At 39.6% G+C, this 21713-nt stretch overlaps 1 protein-coding gene and 1 long non-coding RNA gene across 4 annotated transcripts in view; one reads left to right on the plus strand and one right to left on the minus strand.

Annotated features, from left to right (window-relative positions):
• The window catches only part of UMAD1 (UBAP1-MVB12-associated (UMA) domain containing 1), a 297864-nt gene that overhangs the window by 264739 nt on the left and 11412 nt on the right, over positions 1-21713 (plus strand). The window contains exon 6 of one of the 3 annotated variants that reach the window (XR_009735792.1): positions 9479-9656. The exons of the other annotated variants lie outside the window; for them this stretch is intronic. The gene's annotated coding sequence lies outside the window, so the exon portion shown is untranslated. The remainder of the gene's footprint in view (positions 1-9478; positions 9657-21713) is intronic. 3 annotated transcript variants of the gene reach the window in all.
• LOC133245873 (uncharacterized) overlaps positions 1-21713 on the minus strand; it is a 178463-nt gene that overhangs the window by 82021 nt on the left and 74729 nt on the right. The window lies entirely within an intron of this gene.

Below are 21713 nucleotides of genomic sequence, written 5' to 3' on the forward strand. Positions count from 1 at the left end.
AACTGGTCCATTCACTTGGTAGCCAGTTTACTGCATAAATTCACCTTAATTTCTATAATGCATTATAATGACTATACATTATTAATCAATTACATTTCTAACCAGTTTGGTCACCACATTAATTATTACAATCTCTAAAGTTCCTCATTTTTATGGATATTCCCTTCTCCCTAGATGCAAAGATAAAGACATACATCATTTTCAACAGATGGAGAAAATAATAGTAGCCAATCTCTTAAAACTTACATTTAGTTTATAAAAAGCAAAAGGCAAAAATCCCTGTTATGTTGGTTAACACAATTCTATGTTTCTATTGTCTAAATAACAACTTGCAAATACTTTAACATCAAGAAGTAATAAAATCTTCCATTAGACAAGCTTTTGGGCAAAAATAGTCTCCCAAATTCAATCTGAAACAAAGTCCTTAATCTTTATTACCTTCCTATTCTTGACTAAAACATTGTGTTAAATGAGTATCAAGGGTCAACAGTTTCTTTTTTCCCTCTAATTGAAAGACTATCTCCCGAAACTCTCTCTGCTCATCTGAGGTTTACCACCATAGTCATTTTATGTGACTTTAAGTTTCTATGCTTAGCAATGTACACCTATTGGAGAGTGACTGTAGGAATAAAACCCTGATTAAGCAAAGCACTAGTCTCCTGGGTGTAGGTTATTTCCATTTGGGTTTTCGAGTGTTCATGGAGATACACTGGAGGCACAATTTCTTTTTTCACGTAGATTGTGATAAGAGCCTCATTTCCTAGGGCAATCTCTCCACCCTACAGGTCGGAGACCGCTGGGCTCGCTGCCTTTGTTGTGGATCTGATGCCAGATCCCTCAGCCCAGGCCTGCTTTGTCACACTTGTTAGGTACCAAGTGCAAGAAGTGTACCCAGCACTTGACAGAACAAAAGACAGAAGAGGCTGGAAGGCTACCGCTTTCATTCCAGAATGTGGCATAGCTGACAGCAATCGCAGTATCTCCTCAAGAGCCAGTGACAGCTTAGGTCATCAGCAAATGCCAGGTAGGTAAGCCAATTTAAATGAAACTCCTGGAAAGACGGGACTGGGAGGGTGTGTGGGAGTTATTTAGAGGAACCCAGGAAAATTTGGTGGGAGCTATTTTTTTTTTTTTTAATATTTTTCCCTTTGCCTAGAGTGTGTAAGATGAAACACAACAAGATATGAGAGAAGTAGGCAGGGGAGGGGGTAGTGGAATGGAATGAGTGTCCCGCACGCAGAGAGGAAGCTGTGTTCTCTCGTGCTGTGTTTAGTCGCTCAGTTTTGACTCTTTGCGACTCTACAGATTGTAGCCCACCAGGCTCCTCTGTCCATGGGGGTTCTCCAGGCAAGAGTACCGGAGTGGGTTGCCATGCCCTCCTCCAGGGGATCTTCCCAACTCAGGGATCAAACCCACGTCTCCTGTGTCTTCAGCATTGCAGGCAGATTCTTTACTGTCTGAGCCACCGGGGAGGCCCCTGGATCTCGTGAGGGACCTAACAGTAACCAGTTTCTTACTGCCGCTGTCCTCCTGGGCCCCACTCTCCCGCTGAGCCTCATTTCCTGTGCGGTCCAACCAGGCCGACCTCCCTCCTCACTGCCTGTTCAGCCCCACCTCCTTTCCAGTGCCCTGTCGGTCCTCTATCGACGCTGTTCCCTTTCCATCTTCTCCTCTGCCTGTAAGCATGCCACCCACTGATAATGCCGTTTGCAGCAACATGGGTGGGCCTAGAGAGCATCATAGTGAGTGAAGGCTAGACAGAGGAGCAGTATCATGACATCCCTGATACTCAGAATCTAAAAAGAAATGATACTAATGAACTTACTTACAAAGCAGAAACAGACTCACACACATAGAGAACAAACTCATGGTTCCGGTTGGGGAAGATGAGAGGAAGAGATAGTTAGGGAGTTTGGGATGTCCTGCTATCTTTAAAATGGATAACTAATAAGGACCTATTGTACAGCCCAGGGAACTCTGCTCAGTATTATGTGGCAGCCTGAATGGGAGGGGAGAATGCATCCATGTATATGTATGGCCGATTCCCTTTGCTGTTGACCTGAAACTATCACAACTCTGTTCATCAGCTATATGCCAATATAAAATAAAAAATTAAAATGAGAAAAAAAAAACAACTACTCAGTGCAGCTCAGTTTCTAGCCCCCTCCTGAAAGTTCTCTATGCATGGAGTTCACATACATCTCAGAACCTCAATGGCATTCTGATTTTCTATTTCTTCCACTTGCTTTCTGATGATATTGTGGGGGTTAATCTTGACTCTCTTAAATACATTGTAAATTACACCAGGGCTGATAATCACTTTATAGGACACATTACACACAGTAGGAGCTCCTTGAATGCCTCACTCCCAACATTCCAGTAGTTCATCTTAAGTGTCAACCATCCACACTCACCCAAAAGGTCTGCTGTGCCCAAGTAAGATCTGCTATCACCATCATCAGATTTATTGTCATTTCTTCCTCCGCACTTTTTCCTCCTCCTCGTTTTCATGTGCTCCTCAGTATAAGCCCCCTCCCAACCCCAGATCCTCTTCCCAAACTATATCTCCCACCAGCTAAAACATTGGCCTGCTCTGCACACATCTCTACTCCCTACCTATCCATGTTACTTGGAGACAGAAATTTGTTTTTCTCACTTAAGAAATAGCACTCTCCCTGGTACCACCCATGACAGTAACTATATGGAGTTTTTGTTTTGTACCTTCTCAAATGAGGCATTAGGTGCAAAGGATGCAAGTCAACAATATTTATAAAATCCATTAAAAAATGTATTTAGCAGGATGAGGACTTCATAAGGCAGGTGTCTATTTCATTGATAACTCCGGAGAAATAACACATTCCAGTCCTAGAGACGTTTTTGAAGCTCATGATTGAGTGTAGAACTATTCTATCATTATCAGAAATGTTCATTAAGCACCTCTTTTTCTTCTTTGTATTTTTAAATAAATCAATTATGCGTCACTTCAGCTTAGGTTTGAAGCATAGAATTTCTCCTGTAACAGATGCTCAGTAAATTCTGAATGGACAGATGTATGACTGCAGCCATGAAATTAAAAGAGGCTTGCTCCTTGGAAGAAAAGCTATGACAAACCTAGCCAGCATATTAAAAAGCAGAGACGTTACTTTGCCAACAAAGGTCTGTATAGTCAAAGCTGTGTTTTTTCCAGTTACCACTGGATGGATGTGAGAGTTGGACTGTAAGTAAAGTTGAACACCAAAGAACCGATGCTTTTGAATTGTGGTGTTGGAGAAGACTCTTGAGAGTCCCTTGGACTGCAAGGAGATCAAACCAGTCAATCCTAAAGGAAATCAATCCTGAATATTCATTGGAAGGATTGATGCTGAAACTCCAATACTTTGGCCACCTGATGCAAAGAGATGACTCATTAGAAAAGACCCTGATGCTGGGAAAGATTGAAGACAGGAGGAAAAGGGGACAACAGAGGATGAGATGGTTGAATGGCATCACTGACTCAATGCACATGAGTTTGAGCAAGCTCCAGGAGATGGTGGACAGTGAAGCCTGGTGTGCTGCAGTCTATTGGGTTGCAAAGAGTTGGACATGACTGATCGACTGAATAACAGCAACAATGGAAGGATGAATGGATCAATGAAAGTGGGTTGTTGTCCATCACACCTGCACATGGTCACAGATCCATGAGAGTATCATTTGCTTTGAATTGTACAGTAGGTTCTGATCATTGTTTTATGCCAGTGCACATACATACTTGTCCATTCCTCCTTGGGAAAAAGACAGTTGACAGGGTGGATGTAACCTGATGGTGTATGGTAATAGCAGATATAATTTTAGCTTACATTTGCTAAGTTCTCCTTAGGTATAAAGCACTGTTCTAAGTGCTTTAGGTATATTACTTTATTGAATCTTTTAAAACCTTATCATTGCCAAAAGATGGAAACAACTTAGGCTCCTATCAACAGGTGGATGGATGAACAAAATGATGAAAACATTAGAATATCATTCAGCCATGAAAAGGAACAAAGTGCTGATATCTGCTACAACATGAATGAACGTTGTAAACCTTATTTGAGGTGAAATGAGCCTTGTGGAACAATATTGCACTATTACACTTATATGAACTGTCTAGAATAGATTCATTCATAAAAACAGTAAGTGGCTTCGAGGTTAGCAGTGATTTGAGGCTGGGGAGAAGGTGGCTGGCAGTTCTTGCTTAGTGAGCAGAGTTTTTGTCTGGGGTGTTGATCAAAACTGTAACTAGATGTGGTGACAGTTGCACAACATGGTGAATGTAACTGATGCCACTCCATCGTACACTTAAGATGGTTAAAACAACATATTTTATTATATATTTTACCTCAATAAAAGTTAGTGGGCAAAACCTTGTTATTAAAGTTTGTTGCTCAGTCATGTCTGACTCTTTGTGACCCCATGGACTGTAGCCCACCAGGCTCCTCTTTCCATGGGATTCTCCAGGCAAGAATACTGGAGTGGGGTGCCATTCCCTTCTCCAGGGGATCTTCTCAACCCAGGGATCATACCCGGGTCTTCTGCATTGCAGGCAAATTCTTTACTGTCTGAGCCATAAGGAAAGCCCCTCAATAAAAATTAGTGGAAAAAATCCTATTATTAGCCTCATTTTAAATCTGAATATAACAGGAATGTTTAAACAAATGTGAGTGATATATTCTGACAAAACAAGAAGTACAGGAGGAGATACAGCATTGGTTCACGGCCTCAATGATAGCGAGGCCATCCCCTCTTTGAGTCTCTTGCCTTTTCCTGATGATAGCAAGAAAATGGCTACAACTCTACATATTGCTTCTGTGTTTGAGGTAGGAAGTGGATAAGAAGGGGATGACACCTGTCTAATCTTTTTCTTGTATCAGGAAAAAAACAGAAGTTTTTCTTATACCTCTAATACATTTCCACTGTACCTGACTAAGCAGAACTGTGCCCCCAGGCTGTCCTTAGATGCAAGGCCAGGAAGCCTGGCTAAATAAGTGATTAGGGTTTCCAGCCTCTTCTGCTGGGCTTCCCAGATGGCTCAGTGGTAAAGAACTGGCCTGCCAATGCAGAACATGTGGGTTCGATCCCTGAGTCAGAAAGATCCCCTGGAGGAGGAAATGGCAACCCAGCCCAGTATTCTTGCCTGGGCAGTCCCATGAACAGAGGAGCCCCGAGGGCTATATAGTACCTGGGGGTCACAAAGACTCAGACACAACAGAGCATGCAGGCCTCCTCCAGGAGGCAACAAGGAGATGGATTGGCAATGTCTGTTAAGGAAAGAACACCATCTGGCACAATGACAAAAATGAGCACCAGAGAGGTTAAGGCAGAGTTTCCCCTGCTGGAAAAAAAACCTGACCGTTGACATTTTGGACGGGATAGTTCTCCGTTGTGAGGGGCTGGTATGTACTTGATGAGATGCTAAGCCCCATCCCTTGCCTCTACCCATCAGATAACAGTGGTCTTCCACCCTGCACCCCGCCCCCAGTTGTGATGATCAAAAATGTCTCCAGGCATTGTCCCTAATTGAGGACCACTGGGTTAGATGATTGGCCAGAATCTCATTGCTGGGACCTCCCTAGTGGCCCGTGGCTAAGACTCTGCCCTTCTAATGTAGGAGGCCTGAGTTTTTTCCTTGATCAGGGAATTAGATCCTACATGCCGCAACTAAGGCCCAGCACAGCCAAATAAATTAATTAATTAATTAAAAAAAATATGAAGTCTCGTTGCTGAGAAGTGGTGGAGCTGAGATTTCAATCCAGACACCTGAATTTATATTCCTCTTGGCCACCATCTGAACAGCCTGTGCCATTGAACAAATGGCCTTATAATTAACAGGAGCTACAGATCAAGTGGACTAACTTGCTGTACACTGAGTTAATGAGACACCCATGAAATGCTTTGCCAACCATCCACATGCATTTCCTGAGTGCTTGTTATTTAGACATAATCCCTTGCAGTTTAGAAGTCATAGCACGTATTTATGATGGAGAAAGGTTCAAGTAGCTTTATAACCCAAACATTTTCAACAGTGCAAAAATGTCTTAGATATTAAAACTCAGCCCTACCCAACAGATCTTATCCCAGTATTTAATTTCTCTATAAAGGAGTATTTAAATTATTTTCTTCTTGTTGAGGGAGCAATAATGAAAAAAAAAAAAAAAAGGTTGAGAAACATTGCTGTAGCCTAAGGAACTAGGTGGAGCAAGCAGTTTTTTTCTGAAAAGGTGAGAAATATTATTACCTAAAATGAGATAGGAGAAGGAAATGGCAACCCACTCCAGTATTCTTGTCTATGGAGAATCCCATAGACAGAGGAGCCTGGCGGGCTACAGTCCATGGGGTCAAGAGAGTCGGAAAATGAGATAACATAGGATCTCTAGAATGTGAACGGTGAGTGAATTTTAGGAGTCCTGCTGGCTGTTTTCATTAGATTCATCCCTTTATTGGTGCAGTCAGTAGTCCCAGTTAATTCAGTTTCATGTCTCTCTATTCATGAATGTGATACATTTTTATCTTTCTCCCTTTTTTTATCACATTAGTTTCGATGGAACATGCCTCCCAACAAGTGAATTTCCTCCCTTTTCTTCAGTCTCCATTATTCAGAGAGGCATCTGTTTTCTTTAAGAAATAAAAGTGTCTAGAAATACACTCACAGTATTAAAAACGTGTCTGCATCATCAGCTGATTACTCACATCACAGAATAGCTAGTAAATATAGTGAGGAAGACACGTTTACGAACCATGAAATTTAGTAGCTCTAGCTTTAATTCCTTGATGTTGGACAAGTTACATGACCTCATTGAACCTCCATTTTCTTATCTTTGAAATGGGCATGATGTTTGAGATAGTGTTGAGATAAGAATTAAAGGAGCTATTATATGTCAACTGCTTAGCAGAGAGCCTAGCCAGTAGTGAATGGCAAACATGTGGCAACTACTGGCAATAGTGTGTGTAAATAATATTGAGTAAAGCAATTTTTTCTGATAGAAAAAATAGATGGTAGTATGAGAATGGACTGATTCAGATCAAAGTGACCTAAGAGATTCCTCATCACTCAGTGGTTGGCTCAGGAGAGTCGGCCAGGATTGAGTCTACTTGTTCTGAACTTAGTCATGGTTCCTGCTGAGCATAAAGACAAGCTGCCTAAGGTTCACGCAGGAGAAGGGCCACACTGGACCCTGTCTCCCTGTACACCTCCCTCGAGCTGATGCTGTCCACCACTCTCAGCAAGTCACTTAACATCTGTTTATCAGCATCCTCCTTTAACGATTAGGAGGAAGGTACCTGCCCTTCTTTCCTCATAAGATGGTGGAGAGTAAATGAACTCATTCATGCATATCTATTCCCTGAAAGATAGCATAAGGCACAGTCCCTGTTCACAGAGTTTGCATTTGTTGTCTTATTTCTTTAAAACCCCTTTGCTTATATTTACAATAGTCGAACATGAAAGCAACCTAGATGTCCATCAACAGATGAATGGATAAAGAAGTTGTGATATGTATAAACAATGGAATTTTAGCCATAAAAAGGAACACACTTGAGTCAGGTCATGTATGGATGTGAGAGTTGGACTGTGAAGAAGGCTGAGCGCCAAAGAGTTGATGCTTTTGAACTGTGGTGTTGGAGAAGACTCTTGAGAGTCCCTTGGACTGCAAGGAGATCCAACCAGTCCATTCTGAAGGAGATCAGCCCTGGGATTTCTTTGGAAGGAATGATGCCAAAGCTGAAACTCCAGTACTTTGGCCACCTCATGCGAAGAGGTGACTCATTGGAAAAGACTCTGATGCTGGGAGGGATTGGGGGCAAGAGGAGAAGGGGATGACAGAGGATGAGATGGCTGGATGGCATCACTGACTCGATGGATGTGAGTCTCGGTGAACTCTGGGAGTTGGTGATAGACAGGGAGGCGTGCTGCGATTCACAGGGTCTCAAAGAGTCGGATACGACTGAGTGACTGATCTGATCTGATCTGAGTCAGTTCTAGTGAGGTGGATGAGCCTAGGGCCTGTTATACAGAGTGAAGTAAGTTGAAAGAGAAAAACAAATATCGTATATTAAAGCATATATATGGAATCTAGAAAAGTGGACTGATGAATCTGTTTTCAGGGAATGAATGGAAACAGATATAGAGAATGGACTTGTAGATACAGCGAGAGGAGAGGGGCAAATTGAGCATTGACATATATTTACTACCATGTGCAAAACAGCTAGCTAGTAGGAGGCTGCTATATAACACAAGGAACCCAGCCTGGTGCTGTGTGACAACCTAGAGGGGCAGGATGGGGGGAGCCCAAGAGGGAGGGATATATACATATATACACACACACACACACACACACACACACACACACACACATATATATATATAGTTATGATTCTCCAGGGTATTGTATGGCAGAAACCAACATAACAGTGTAAAGCCTTCAAATAAAATTATCCTTCAAATAAAATAAATATCCTTATTATCCTTCAAATAAAATAAAAATAAACCCTTATTTCCACATAGGAAAACATAAAAAAAAACAATCATTTATTTTTTTGTTATTCTCTAAAACATTATCAATTTAAAATGCACCTTGGCAGTATTATGCTGACTGATGACCTGAAGGAAATGGGTGCTTACTGTTACCTGGGTGTCTGAAGTAGGTGGTTTGTATGTAGAACTCGCTAATGCTCCTGGGTTCATAATTCAGTTGTCTATTGACTTTGGATAATAAAGTGTTCAGAGGATAGATGCTTTTTATAATGGGGCAGGTAGAGGTGGAAATAGGATGACTTGGGAAAGTAGCTATTGCTTCTATCTTTTAAATTTCTTCTCTGAAAATAAGTTCACTATTTAGTCAGGATGTCTTCTTAGGGTTACTAAAGCTATAGACGGTGTTGGGAGAGAGATTCTGTGCAATTCTTTCTAAACCCTATATTTCTGACATTTCTTTCAAGTTGTTAAAATATATGTGAGATATTAAAGTGAAGAAGATACATGAAATAATCCACAGCTTTATTTTATGTTTGTGACCCCATCTGGCTATAAAGCAAATGGCTCACAGATTACAGCAGTCACTTTTTATCCTGACCACACTAGTTTAGAATCATTATAACTACTACTAACCACTCTATTTGCTAGAAAGGCACATATTCTAGACTAAATTTTGGCTTAGGGAACTGCTATTAATTCCATCACATGAATCATAGGATAATCTTATAATATGTTCATAGCTGAACACTGGATTTATCTTCTTTGGCACTATACTAGATTCCTTCAAGAAATTCTCTGGCCTAGAGATTACTGTTATTAATTGTCCCAGCATCTGACTTGAAATCATTGCTGGTCTCAACTACTGGGCTTAGAATTCTTACTGCCTTTTAGCCATCATCTCAAAAACATAATTGAATGTATGTATTCCTGTCTTCTGAAACACTTTCCTTCAAATCAACCTAATTCACCTCTTCTCTCATTTCCTCCTGCCAGACGTCCTAGAGTGTGAAGTTAAGTGGGTCTTAGAAAGCATCACTATCAACAAAGGTAGTGGACATGATGAAATTCCAGTTGAGCTATTTCAAATCCTAAAAGATGGTGCTGTGAAATTGCTGCACTCAACATGCCAGCAAATTTGGAAAACTCAGCAGTGCCCACAGGACTGGAAAAGGTCAGTTTGCCTTCCAATCCCAAAGAAAGGCAATGCCAAAGAATGCTCAAACTACCATACAATTGTACTCATTTCACATGCTAGTTGGAGAAGGAAATGGCAACCCACTCCAGTATTCTTGCCTGGAAAACCCCATGTATGGAGGAACCTGGTAGGCTACAGTCCATGGGGTCGCAGAGAGTCAGACATGACTGAGCGACTTCACTTTCACATGATAGTAAGGCTATGCTCAAAAACCTTCAAGCTAGGCTTCAAGAGTACATGAACCGAGAACTTCCAGATGTACAAGCGAGATTTAGAAAAGGCAAAGGAACCAGAGATCAAATTGCCAACATCTGCTGGATCATTAAAAAAAAACAAGGGAATTCAAAAACACCTCTATTTCTGCATTATTAACTATGCTAAGTCTTTGATTAGGTGGATCACAACAAACTGTGGAAAATTCTTAAAGAGATGGGAATACCAGACCACCTTACCTGTCTTCTGAGAAACCTGTAAGCAGGACAAGAAGCAACAGTTAGACCTGGACATGGAACAACAGACTGGTTCAAAATCAGGAAAGGAGTACATCAAGGCTGTATATTGTCACTGTGCTTATTTAACTTATATGCAGAGTACATCATGTGAAATGCTGGGCTGGAAGACTCACAAGCTTGAATCAAGATTGCTGGGAGAAATATCAACAACCTCAGATATGCAGATGACACTCTTATGGCAGAAGGCGAAGAGGAACTAAAGAGCCTCTTGATGAAAGTTAAAAAGGAGAGTGAAAAGGCTGGCTTAAAACTCAATATTTCAAAAACAAAGATCATGGCATCTGGGCCCATCACTTCATGGCAAATAAATGGGGGGAAAAGTGGAAACAGTGACATTTTATTTTCTTGGGCTCCAAAATAACTGTAGATGGTGACTGCAGCCACGAAATTAAAATAGACACTTGCTCCTTGGAATAACTGCCATGACAAACCTAGACTGTGTATTAAAAAGTAGATACATCACTTTGCTGACAAAGGTCCACATAGTCAAAGCTATGGTTTTTCCAGTAGTCATGTGCAGATGTGAGAGTTGGACCATTAAAAAGGCTGAGTGCTGAAGAATTGATGCTTTCAAACTGTGGTGTTGGAGAAGACTCTTGAGAGTCCTTGAGCAGCAAGGAGATCAAACAAGTCAATCCTAAAGGAAATCAATCCTGACTATTCATTCAAAGATCTGATGGTGAAGCTGAAACTCTAATACTTTGGCCACCTGATGCGAAGAGCCAACTCACTGGAAAAGACCCTGATGCTGGTAAAACTTGAGGACAAGAGGAGAAGGGGACAACAGAGGATGAGATGGTTGGATGGCATCATCAGCTCAATGGACATGAGTTCGAGCAAACTCTGGGAGATAGAGAAGGACAGGGAAGCCTAGTATGCTGCAGTTCATGGGGCTTCAAAGAGTTGGACATGACTTGGTGACTGAACAACTCTTTTCTTCATAGTATTAATTTTATCACATAAGCTTTTTTTTTTTTTTTAACTGCCAGAGTGGAATATCTGACTATAAAGTTGAAAGCACAAAAGTCAGGAAATGCTAGGTGAAAACTCTCCCAACAACAATAAATCCTTCTTATGGCCCTTTCTGCATCCTCCAGTATCCATTTAATAGCGCAACTAGTCATCCTACATCCTTTATGGGAAAACATTAATTTTTGGCTCCCTGGTTTTTGCCTGATTGTGTTCAAGCAATTCTTTTACTTTAGAACTTCTGATTCTTTTTTTTTTTTTTTCTTTCTACCTTCTCTCCTTTATTCTAAGTCTCAGTGGAGTTGGGAATGATTTATATTGAAGAAGAAAAATATAGGGCCCCACACGAAAATTTCATAAAATGTGAGGTGGATTTCTTTAGACCCGGATGAAATGCTTTGTCTAGATTTATTCATCCCCTTTGGTTTCTGGGATGCGGTAAGGAATCTTGGCCTTTGAGATGGAACAGAATGAATAGAGATGCTCAGGAAATATCTCCTAAGTAAATGTAATAATAAATGCTCCTCAAACTGTTCACTTTATTCCCATGTCTTGTATCATTTGACATACCATGAAGTTTGAGTTCTGCCTGGTGGATGCCCATGCTGGGTGGTATGATTCTGGTTAGGACTTCTTATGGCATGTTTGAACCTAGCCAAAGAACAATTATTATTTTCTCCTATAAAATAAAACCTTATTGTATCATAGAAATACAAACATAAAGGAGCACTCTTTAATTAAAAGCCATATAATAAAACATACACTACATTTTAAGTATACTTTTTATAAAGCTGCTGCTGCTAAGTTGCTTCAGTCATGTCCAACTCTGTGCAACCCCATAGACAGAAGCCCACCAGGCTCCCCCATCCCTGGGATTCTCCAGGCAAGAACACTGAGTGGGTTGCCATTTCCTTCTCCAATTCATGAAAGTGAAGAGAGAAAGTGAAGACGCTCAGTCATGTCTGACTCTTAGTGACCCCATGGACTGCAGCCTACCAGGCTCCTCCATCCATGGGATTTTCCAGGCAAGAGTACTGAAGCGGGGTGCCATTGCCTTCTCTGACCTAACTCTAGGCTAACTCATAAATGGGAAAATAACTTGAATAGATACTTGTATATGTATGACTAAATCACTTTGCTGTACACCTGAAACACAACATTGTTAAGTATGCTGCTGCTGCTAAGTTGCTTCAGTCGTGTCCGACTCTGTGCGACCCCATAGACGGAAGCCCACCAGGCTCCCCCGTCCCTGGGATTCTCCAGGCAAGAACACTGAGTGGGTTGCCATTTCCTTCTCCAATTCATGAAAGTGAAGAGAGAAAGTGAAGACGCTCAGTCATGTCTGACTCTTAGTGACCCCATGGACTGCAGCCTACCAGGCTCCTCCATCCATGGATTTTCAGGCAAGAGTACTGAAGCGGGGTGCCATTGCCTTCTCTGACCTAACTCTAGGCTAACTCATAAATGGGAAAATAACTTGAATAGATACTTGTATATGTATGACTAAATCACTTTGCTGTACACCTGAAACACAACATTGTTAAGTATGCTGCTGCTGCTAAGTTGCTTCAGTCGTGTCCGACTCTGTGCGACCCCATAGACGGAAGCCCACCAGGCTCCCCCGTCCCTGGGATTCTCCAGGCAAGAACACTGGAGTGGGGTGCCATTTCCTTCTCCAATGCATGAAAGTGAAAAGTGAAAGCGAAGTTGCTCAGTTGTGTCCGACTCCTAGTGACCCCATGGACTGCAGCCTACCAGGCTCCTCTGTCCATGGGATTTTCCAGGCAAGAGTACTGGAGTGGGGTGCCATTGCGTATACTCCAATATAAAATTTAAAAAAAGTTGAAATATTATGTTCCACCCTTTACTGTCATAGTGCGTCTTATCTAGAGTTACTGAATAATTTATTTAATTACTTAATAATTATGTATTAATAATAACTTATTAAACTGAGCTTAAACACAGCTGCTTGTAAGGATATTAAAAGCCCATTTCTAGTAAGCCCTTCCTAAGGAAGTGACGGCAAAATTCTCCCCAAACGTGCCTAAAGCTTGGAAAATCATCTAAAAGTTTAGTGCTGAGGAAGTGACACTAAATGTCTGGAAGCTCGGAATGTGTTCTCAAGAGGCGGCCCATGTGCAGTTGGCCAAGGGGACCTAGACAGGTATGAAGCTCCTCCAACCACTGGGAATTGGAGGTCTTGATGGGATGGGTGGGGGGTGGCGGTGGTAAGAAGAGGAAGTAGAAACGGGCTGATTTCATGCTCCTCTAACTTGCCTCTTGTCCCCTAGGCACAGCCCAGACATTCTCTGGCAGGAGTAGGAGCAGCTGGATAGATGAAGAAAGGCCTTTTGTCCCTCCATTCCCTCACAGACCAGAGATGCGGTGACAGATGTAAAATAGGACTTCAGGCAGGTCCAGAGTGACCTTGATATTCTGAGCTTATTCTTGATTAGCAAGATTTAGGTTTTAGTTGTTTGGGATTTTTTTAGACCAGCGGTCCCCAACCTTTTGGGCACCATGAACTGATTTCTTGGGAGACATTTTTTGCATGGACCGGGAGTGGGGGCGGGGAATGGTTTTGGAATGATTCAAGTACATTCCACTTATTGTGCACTTTATTTCTGATCTAACGCCAATGCTGATTTGACAGGACTTATGGGTCTGCCACCTGGAGGCCGGAGACCTCGGCTATAGACAGAAGTGGGTGGAATTTCATTTTTGGATATTTTAAGCAGAGCTTCACCCCCTCATTCCAATAAAACAAATTTCATTTTAATACATAACACTAAATGTTTTTGTTTCAATTTTTTTCCTCCTTGTAGAACAAGCATCACAGAATATCTACACAAAATCACAGGAAATAATAAAAAGTCTCAAAATCTTACTTTTTATGTGCTGCTAGAAACAATCATGTGACTTTTTTCTTTACTTAATCATTCTGAGGGGGAAAAAAAAGGTGCTCAGGATGATGTGGAAAACTTCAGCATTAAAAATAATATCCTAAGTAATCCAAAAGGGAAATTAATTTCGCTTTGAAGGTGTTCATGCACACAAACACTGAAATAATGAGTAAACTGGCTCTCCTGAGAAAATGCCAACTGTCACCTGCTTCCCACTGGGCTCCAGGGGTAACCAGCTTCTCTCACTGCCCTAACTTCTGACTCCAGAGATTGAACATCTCCTCAGGCAATCAGAAATGATTGTGTTATGCTGCTGCTGCTGCTGCTAAGTCGCTTCAGTCGTGTCCGACTCTATGTGACCCCATAGAGGACAGCCCACCAGGCTCCGCCGTCCCTGGGATTCTCCAGGCAAGAACACTGGAGTGGGTTGCCATTTCCTTCTCCAACTTGTGTTACGAGACACCAACTACTCCCATTGTTAAGACAGAACTGGCTGATTTCCTTAAGTGAAACTATCATTGCTATTAAAAATACCGTAACTTATTAGGCAACTTATAATGCACAGGATGTTTAAGTTGATGGGATCTCATTTTTAAACCCTCTGGGCACAGTGAATTGGTTGGAGTACTCATTCACACCCACATACAGGGACCACTCCCCTGGGAGAGGGGAGGGCTTGGTTAGATATTTCAGGTAAAAATAAATCAGTAATTCCACGCTTAAACTTTAGAGCAGATTTGAAAGGTATTGTTGTTATTTAGTCGCTCAGTCCTGTCCCACTGTTTTGTGACCCCATGCACAGCAGCCCACGAGACTCCTCTGTCCATGGGATTTCCCAGGCAAGAGTACTGGAGTGGGTTGCCATTTCCTTCTCCAGGGGATCCTCCTGACCCAGAGTCTCCTGCATTGTAGGCATTCTTTACCACTGAGCCACCGTGGAAGCCTGTATTTGAAAGTATGTGTAATATAAATGGACTTCCCAGGTGGCGCTAGTGGTAAAGAACACGCCTGCCAATCCAAGAGACAGACACAGGTTTGAGCCCTGAGTGGGGAAGATCCCCTGGTGTAGGAAAAAAACGTATCTCCTATGAAGTTCCATGCTATTATATAAGGTAGAAGTTGAAAAGAAGAAACAAAAGCCCTGAAAAATTCACTAAATTAATCATCATTTACAGATTATTAATCAATGAATAATCATTAGAAGCAGAGGTGTTAACAGAGTAAATCCTGTGAGTTACCATCACAAGGGAAATAGTTTTTATATTTTGTATATTTATTTATATCCATACAAAATTACGTATCTGTATGAGATGATGACTGTTCTCTACACTTATTGTGGTCATCATTTCATCACGTACATGTAAGTCCATTCATTATGCTCTACACCTTATACAGTGCTGGAGGTCAATTAAATCTCAAACTGGAAGAAAAAAAAAAACTAGAAGTTGACTCTGGAGACGCCAATTACAGACTTGGTTTGTTGAAACCACCTTCTTCTGTGTCCCCTTCCCTCCAAATTGACTTCTCTTAGTGTCTCCCACCATTCAAGGGCTGATACAGGCTCTGCCACTCCAAGCTCCACCCCTCAATTCTCACCCATTGAATAAACATCTTCATCTGTTAGTGTTTTTCAAGAGTAATAGCAGATGTGCACTGTGCTGGGAACAACCTTAGCAGCACAGATTTTAAAAGGCTACAGTCCCACCCCCAAAGAAAATGCCTCGGCCTAACTGTGTTCAGACTATTGACTAAAACAATACCTGGTTTTGACAAGTAGAGCTTCATGCCTGAGGGTGTTGTTGGTTTGTTTGGGTTCTTTTTGGGTAGGGAGGCGGGGGATGGAGAATTAAAACTTGAATGGGAAAGTCCAAAGGCCGGGAGCGGGGTGGGGGGTGGGTACTTGTAGGTACATTATCAACAAGGACAGAAAAAATAATTCACTTAAATACCTCTGGGGCAGGGAGGTGGGGGGAATCTCTGAAAACTTTTGAAAAGGGATAAGTAATATGGCCAAGTCACCTGAAAAGCACTTTAAAAAATATTCTCTCTCCATACTTAATCCTCAAAATATCTAAGATGAAGTTTAGGATATTAAGTCATTATTATTTTAACTTTAAAAATACTTCTAAACAAAATTAGTAAAATAGAAACTGGATGGAATTTAAAAAATCCCAAGGTCACTTGTGGCAGCTATTCATAACTTTGTTGGAATGCTGGTAGATCAGAGGGTGTATTTCTAATCCTTTCCTCCCAGGTTCTCTGATAGCAGACTGCCCTAAATTGAAAGGTCTGCTTCACTGATTGCCTCCAGTTTTCACCCTTGCTCTCCCTGGGCTGGGAGAGGGATTCTTAATCATTATTAATTTTGTGCTATGCTAGCAACTGTTTATGTTGACAGATTTCCTGAGGACAGATGATGAGTCCACAAGGAATCCCACATTTTTTTCTTCATTGGTGTATCCATATAATTTATAATTTCACCCTATGAATTAGTGGAAAGATTATTTCAAAAAACTACTTGAGACATAGCATAATGTGGATTAACATGATTAATCCAAGTCATTCTCATCACCCAGCAATTGTTTGCTTTTGTGTATAAGTAAAAACAAATGTTCTGTGTGTACAATTATTTTGATCTTAAAGGCCATGCTTATTACAGAGAGACAAGATTGGGATTCTGTAGTTTCCTTTTGGGTCTCCAAGGTGTTTCCCTTATAGTCATGCCTCTATAGAGATGAAATTGTATTTATAATAGTTTCTATTTAGGCTTGATTTATATATTTGTGAGATTAAACATGGACATGTATATCTAGACTTGGTTATGCACAGACATAAAAAAATAAAATCATAGACCAGGTTATAATATAAACACTTACAAGTGGAATTTAATTAAACATGTCTTCTAAAATCAGGTCTAAAGAGTAATAGGAGTTATTGAAAAGTCTACTGGATTGGACATAAAATAGTTTCTAGTCCCCCTTTATCATGAATTGGGTAAGTCACTTACCCTTTTAGAACCCCAATTCCCTTATTTGTAAATTGAAAATTTAAAAATAATTATAGATATACCACCCTTTAAATCATAATAGGGAACCTTATGCTGGAAAAACCAAGACACAATGATCAGCACACGAGTTTTATTTATTGAACTTAGATTCAGAATAAAACTGCCACTTCCAGCATCAATGGCAGACAAGCTATTGTCTAGTTGGTGGAAACCAACTAGATCCTAAATAAAACATTTTGGTTCATTGCTGTACTCCCTAGAAGTAGGTAAAATAATCTCCAAGGCCAGTCCTCCTCTCTCCCACATTCCAAATGAACAAAGCTGAGTGAAAAGTGGAGCTTGGAGCAGTGAACAGATAAATACGCTGAACAAAAAGCAAAGGAGAGAAAGTGGGTTATTCTGAGAGAAAATGCCAGTTATTTATATTTATATTGCAGTTTTGACACTAAATCTAGAGTTAACAGCAAAGAAAGGGCACTGAACCTGAGACTCTGCATTAGTCCAGGACTCTCCAGGAGAGCTTAAATGGCCCCAGATTGCTTCCCAGTCCCAGCAGAAACAAACCAGATTTCCTTAGGAATACATCCTACAGAATAACGCATCAGATTCCCACAATTTATAAGTGGGCAAATATTGGTTCACAGCTAAGGCCACCAAGCACATGAGGAAGTAAGCCATCTATGTTACAGCTGTCAGATACAGAATAGCTGCTTATGAAGTACTTAAAGAAATAAAGCATAGAATCAGAAGAATGAACAAGCAGCAGAAAACTATCAGGAATGATCAGGCAGTTCTGAAAAATAACTAAACGGAGTATTTAAACAAAAATATGTAAATGGTGAAAGAACAAACAAAATGTTTTAAAGAGCAAATTAGTCACATTTGAAAGAATTAGTCAACTTGAAGGAAGAAGTTAAGAATTTAATCAAAATGTAATTCAGAAAGAAAAAGGACTGGAAAATAAGAGAATAATTTAAAATACTGAGGATAAAATGAGTTAAACATATGTCAAGTAATATTCATGAAAAGAGAGAATAAGAAGTTTCCAGAAATGCTGAAAGCTATTAATCTACCTTTTTGGAAAGCATAGTTTCTCAAGCAGGAGAAACAACAAGAAAATCAATGCCTAGATGTCACCTCTTAGTGACTCTGTAGAGCAACAAAGACAAACTTTTTTAAAGTGGCCAAAGTAAAAGATACCACAAAGAAATGATTATTTTATAGACAGCAGACTGTTCCACTATAATTACAGGAAACAGAGGCAATAGAATCATATATTTATATTTATATATACACACACACACACACACATATATATTCAGTTTTGAGAGGAAATAGGTATTATCAAATCTTAGAGTGAAACAAAGACATTTTTTAGATAGCCAAAAAGCACATGAAAAGATGCTCAACATCATTAATTATTAGAGAAATGCAAATTACAACTACAATGAGGTATCACCTCACACTAGTCATAATGGCCATCGTCAAAAAATCTACAAACAATAAATGCTGGAGAGGGTGTGAAGAAAAGGGAACCCTCTTACACTGTTGGTGGGAATGTAAATTGGTACAACTATGGAGAATAGTAAAAATTTCCTTAAGAAAGAAAAAAAGAATTACCATGTGATCCAGCAATCTCACTCTTGGGCATATATCCAGTTCAGTTCAGTTCAGTCACTCAGTCGTGTCCAACTCTTTGCGACCCCATGAACCACAGCACGCCAGAGAGAAGTATAATTCAAAAAGATACATGCACCCAGCATGCATTGCAGCATTGTTTACAACAGCCAGGAAATAGAAGCAACCTAAATATCCACTGACAGAAGAATGAATAGAGAAGATGTAGTACGTATATCAGAGAAGGCGATGGCACCCCACTCCAGTATTCTTGCCTGGAAACTCCCATGGACGGAGGAGCCTGGTGGGCTGCAGTCCATGGGGTCGCTGAGGGTCTGACACGACTGAGTGACTTCACTTTCACTTTTCACTTTCATGCATTGGAGAAGGAAATGGCAACCCACTCCAGTGTTCTTGCCTGGAGAATCCCAGGGACGGGAAAGCCTGGTGGGCTGCCATCTATGGGGTCACACAGAGTCAGACACGACTGAAGCGACTTAGCAGTAGTACATATATACAATGGAATATTATTCAGCCATTAAAAAAGAATGAAATAATGCCGTGTGCACCAACATGGATGGATCTAGAGATTGTCATACTGAGTGAAGTCAGACAGAGAAAGACAAATACATGATATTGCTTATATGTGGAATCTTTTAAAATGGGACAAATGAACTTATTTAGGGTCAGAGATGTAGAGAACAATCTTATGATTGTCAGTAGAGAAAGATGGAGGAGGGATAACTTGGAAGACTGGGATTGACGTATACATACTACTATATAAAATAGATAACTAATAAAGACCTGCTATGAAGCACAGGAAACTCTACTCAGGACTCTATAATGACCTATATGGGAAAAGAATCTAAAAAAGAGTGGACATATCATATGTACATGAATAACTGATTCACTTTGCTGTACAGCAGAAACTAGCACAACTTTGTAAATCAACTATACTCTGATAAAATTTTTGAAAAAGAAATCACAATGAAGTTTTTAATTATATGCTAAATTATAATGAAAATTAACATGTCAAGACTATTTTTGAGTGATATCTGTCAGCCATAATGCTTACAATAGGAAAATCTGAAAGTGAACCAAGCATCCATCTTAAGTATTTAGAAAGAAACAAAAAATAAACAAAGAGAACAAAAGAAACAATGAAAATAAGAGAATTCCATGAAATTGAAAACAAAAGTACAATAGAAACATCGATAAAGTTAAAATTTAACTTTTTGAAAAGACTAATGAAAGAGACAATCCTTTTGCAAGACCAATTAAGAAAAAAGAGAATACAAAATGACTAAAAGGGGAATGTAAATATAGAGCGAAGAAAGAAAATACCCTGAGTGATTTTATGCCAATAATTTAAAAACCTAGATAAAACAATTCTTAGAAAAACATAACTTAAAGACTGACTTAAGAATTACAAAACTTGAATAGTCCTAAAACTATTAAAGCAATTGAATCAATAATTTAAAATATTCCTACAAGGAAAGACCAGCTCCAGGAAATTTTATAGGATTAAGGAAATCACTAAACATTCAACAGCTAATTTCTATCTTTTATGGGTTTACTCAGCAAATAGAAAAATAAGAACTGCTCTGTAAATCATTCTGCATAATCTGGGTACCCAAAATAGATAAGTACAATCTGAGAATAGAAATTATAGACCAATCTCACTCAACAAGCTAAACAAAATATTAAATCCACTGTTTTCTTTTTTTTTTTTTTTTAGTTTATTTATCATGACTTAGTTGGGTTTATCCCAGAAATGCTAGAGTAGTTTAACATTAGAAAATCTAGAATTGTGACCTACCATAATAGATTAAAAAGAAAAACCAATATATAATCTCAATAGAACCCTCCCCTCCAAAAATTGGATAAAGTTAAGCTTTGATTCAGCATAAAAAGTCTTTGCAGACTTTGAGTGGAAGAGAATTTTATTTACTTTACTTGAATGAAGATATCTACTAAAGCTTCAGTAAACATCATTCTTAATGATGGTAAGTTAGAAGCATCCCATTTAAAATCAGAAAAAGGACATTTGCTTCCTATCATGTTTTGATCATCACTGAAGCTGGAGGCTCTAGCCAGACAATAAGAAAAGCAAATAAAGACGTCAAAGACTAGAAAGGAACAAACCCAACATTAGTTGCAGTTACTATGATTACATATACAGAAAACCACAAACAATCTAAAAACAACATATTAGCAATAACAGAAGAGTTCAGCAACGTTACTTTCCTATTGTGTACAGCTCTAAGACCAACATGCAAAAATTCACTGCCTTTCCAAACAGTGGCCATCAACATTTTAAAATGTAATAATTAAAAGATACAATTTATAATTCCAGAAAAAACATAAATCTGGGAATAAATCTAACAAAAGGCATACAAGGTTTACCTAGAGAAAATAATAAAACTTGAAAGTCATTAGGGACCTAAATAAATGAAAAGATGTACCACATTATGGATAGCAATACTTAATATTTTAAAGATGGATATTCTCTCAAATTGGCCTACAGTCTTAAAATTTCAGAAGAATTTTTCATGCAATGGGCAAGCTAATTCTAAAATGTAAAAGGAAAGACAGAAACCTAAGAAAAACTGAATCTCCTAAAAAATTTGAGTGTAACAATTTGTACCAGGTACGAAGATCTTCTATAAAGCTGTAATAATTAAGACAGTGTGATTTTGGCAGAGTTAGAAAAGTCGACACAAGGAGAGTGACAGAATGAAACAGAGAGTAACTCAAAAATACATGGAAACTTTATATGTAATACAGATGGTATAACACATAAATGGTGGTGAGACAGGGTATGGAAAAAAAAGGAAGGAAGAGATTGGGAATGATTGCTAATGGGCATAAAGTTTTTTGGGGAAGTGATGACTCTAAAATTAGAAAATGATGATGGTTGTACAAGTCTGTATATATACTGCCAGTTATTGAACTATAAACTTTAAATGGGTGAACTTTATGGTGTGTAAATTGTCAATAATGCAATTAAAGAGTGCTCTATAGT

Source organism: Bos javanicus, chromosome 4, assembly GCF_032452875.1.
Source record: "Bos javanicus breed banteng chromosome 4, ARS-OSU_banteng_1.0, whole genome shotgun sequence".
NCBI lineage: Eukaryota > Metazoa > Chordata > Mammalia > Artiodactyla > Bovidae > Bos > Bos javanicus.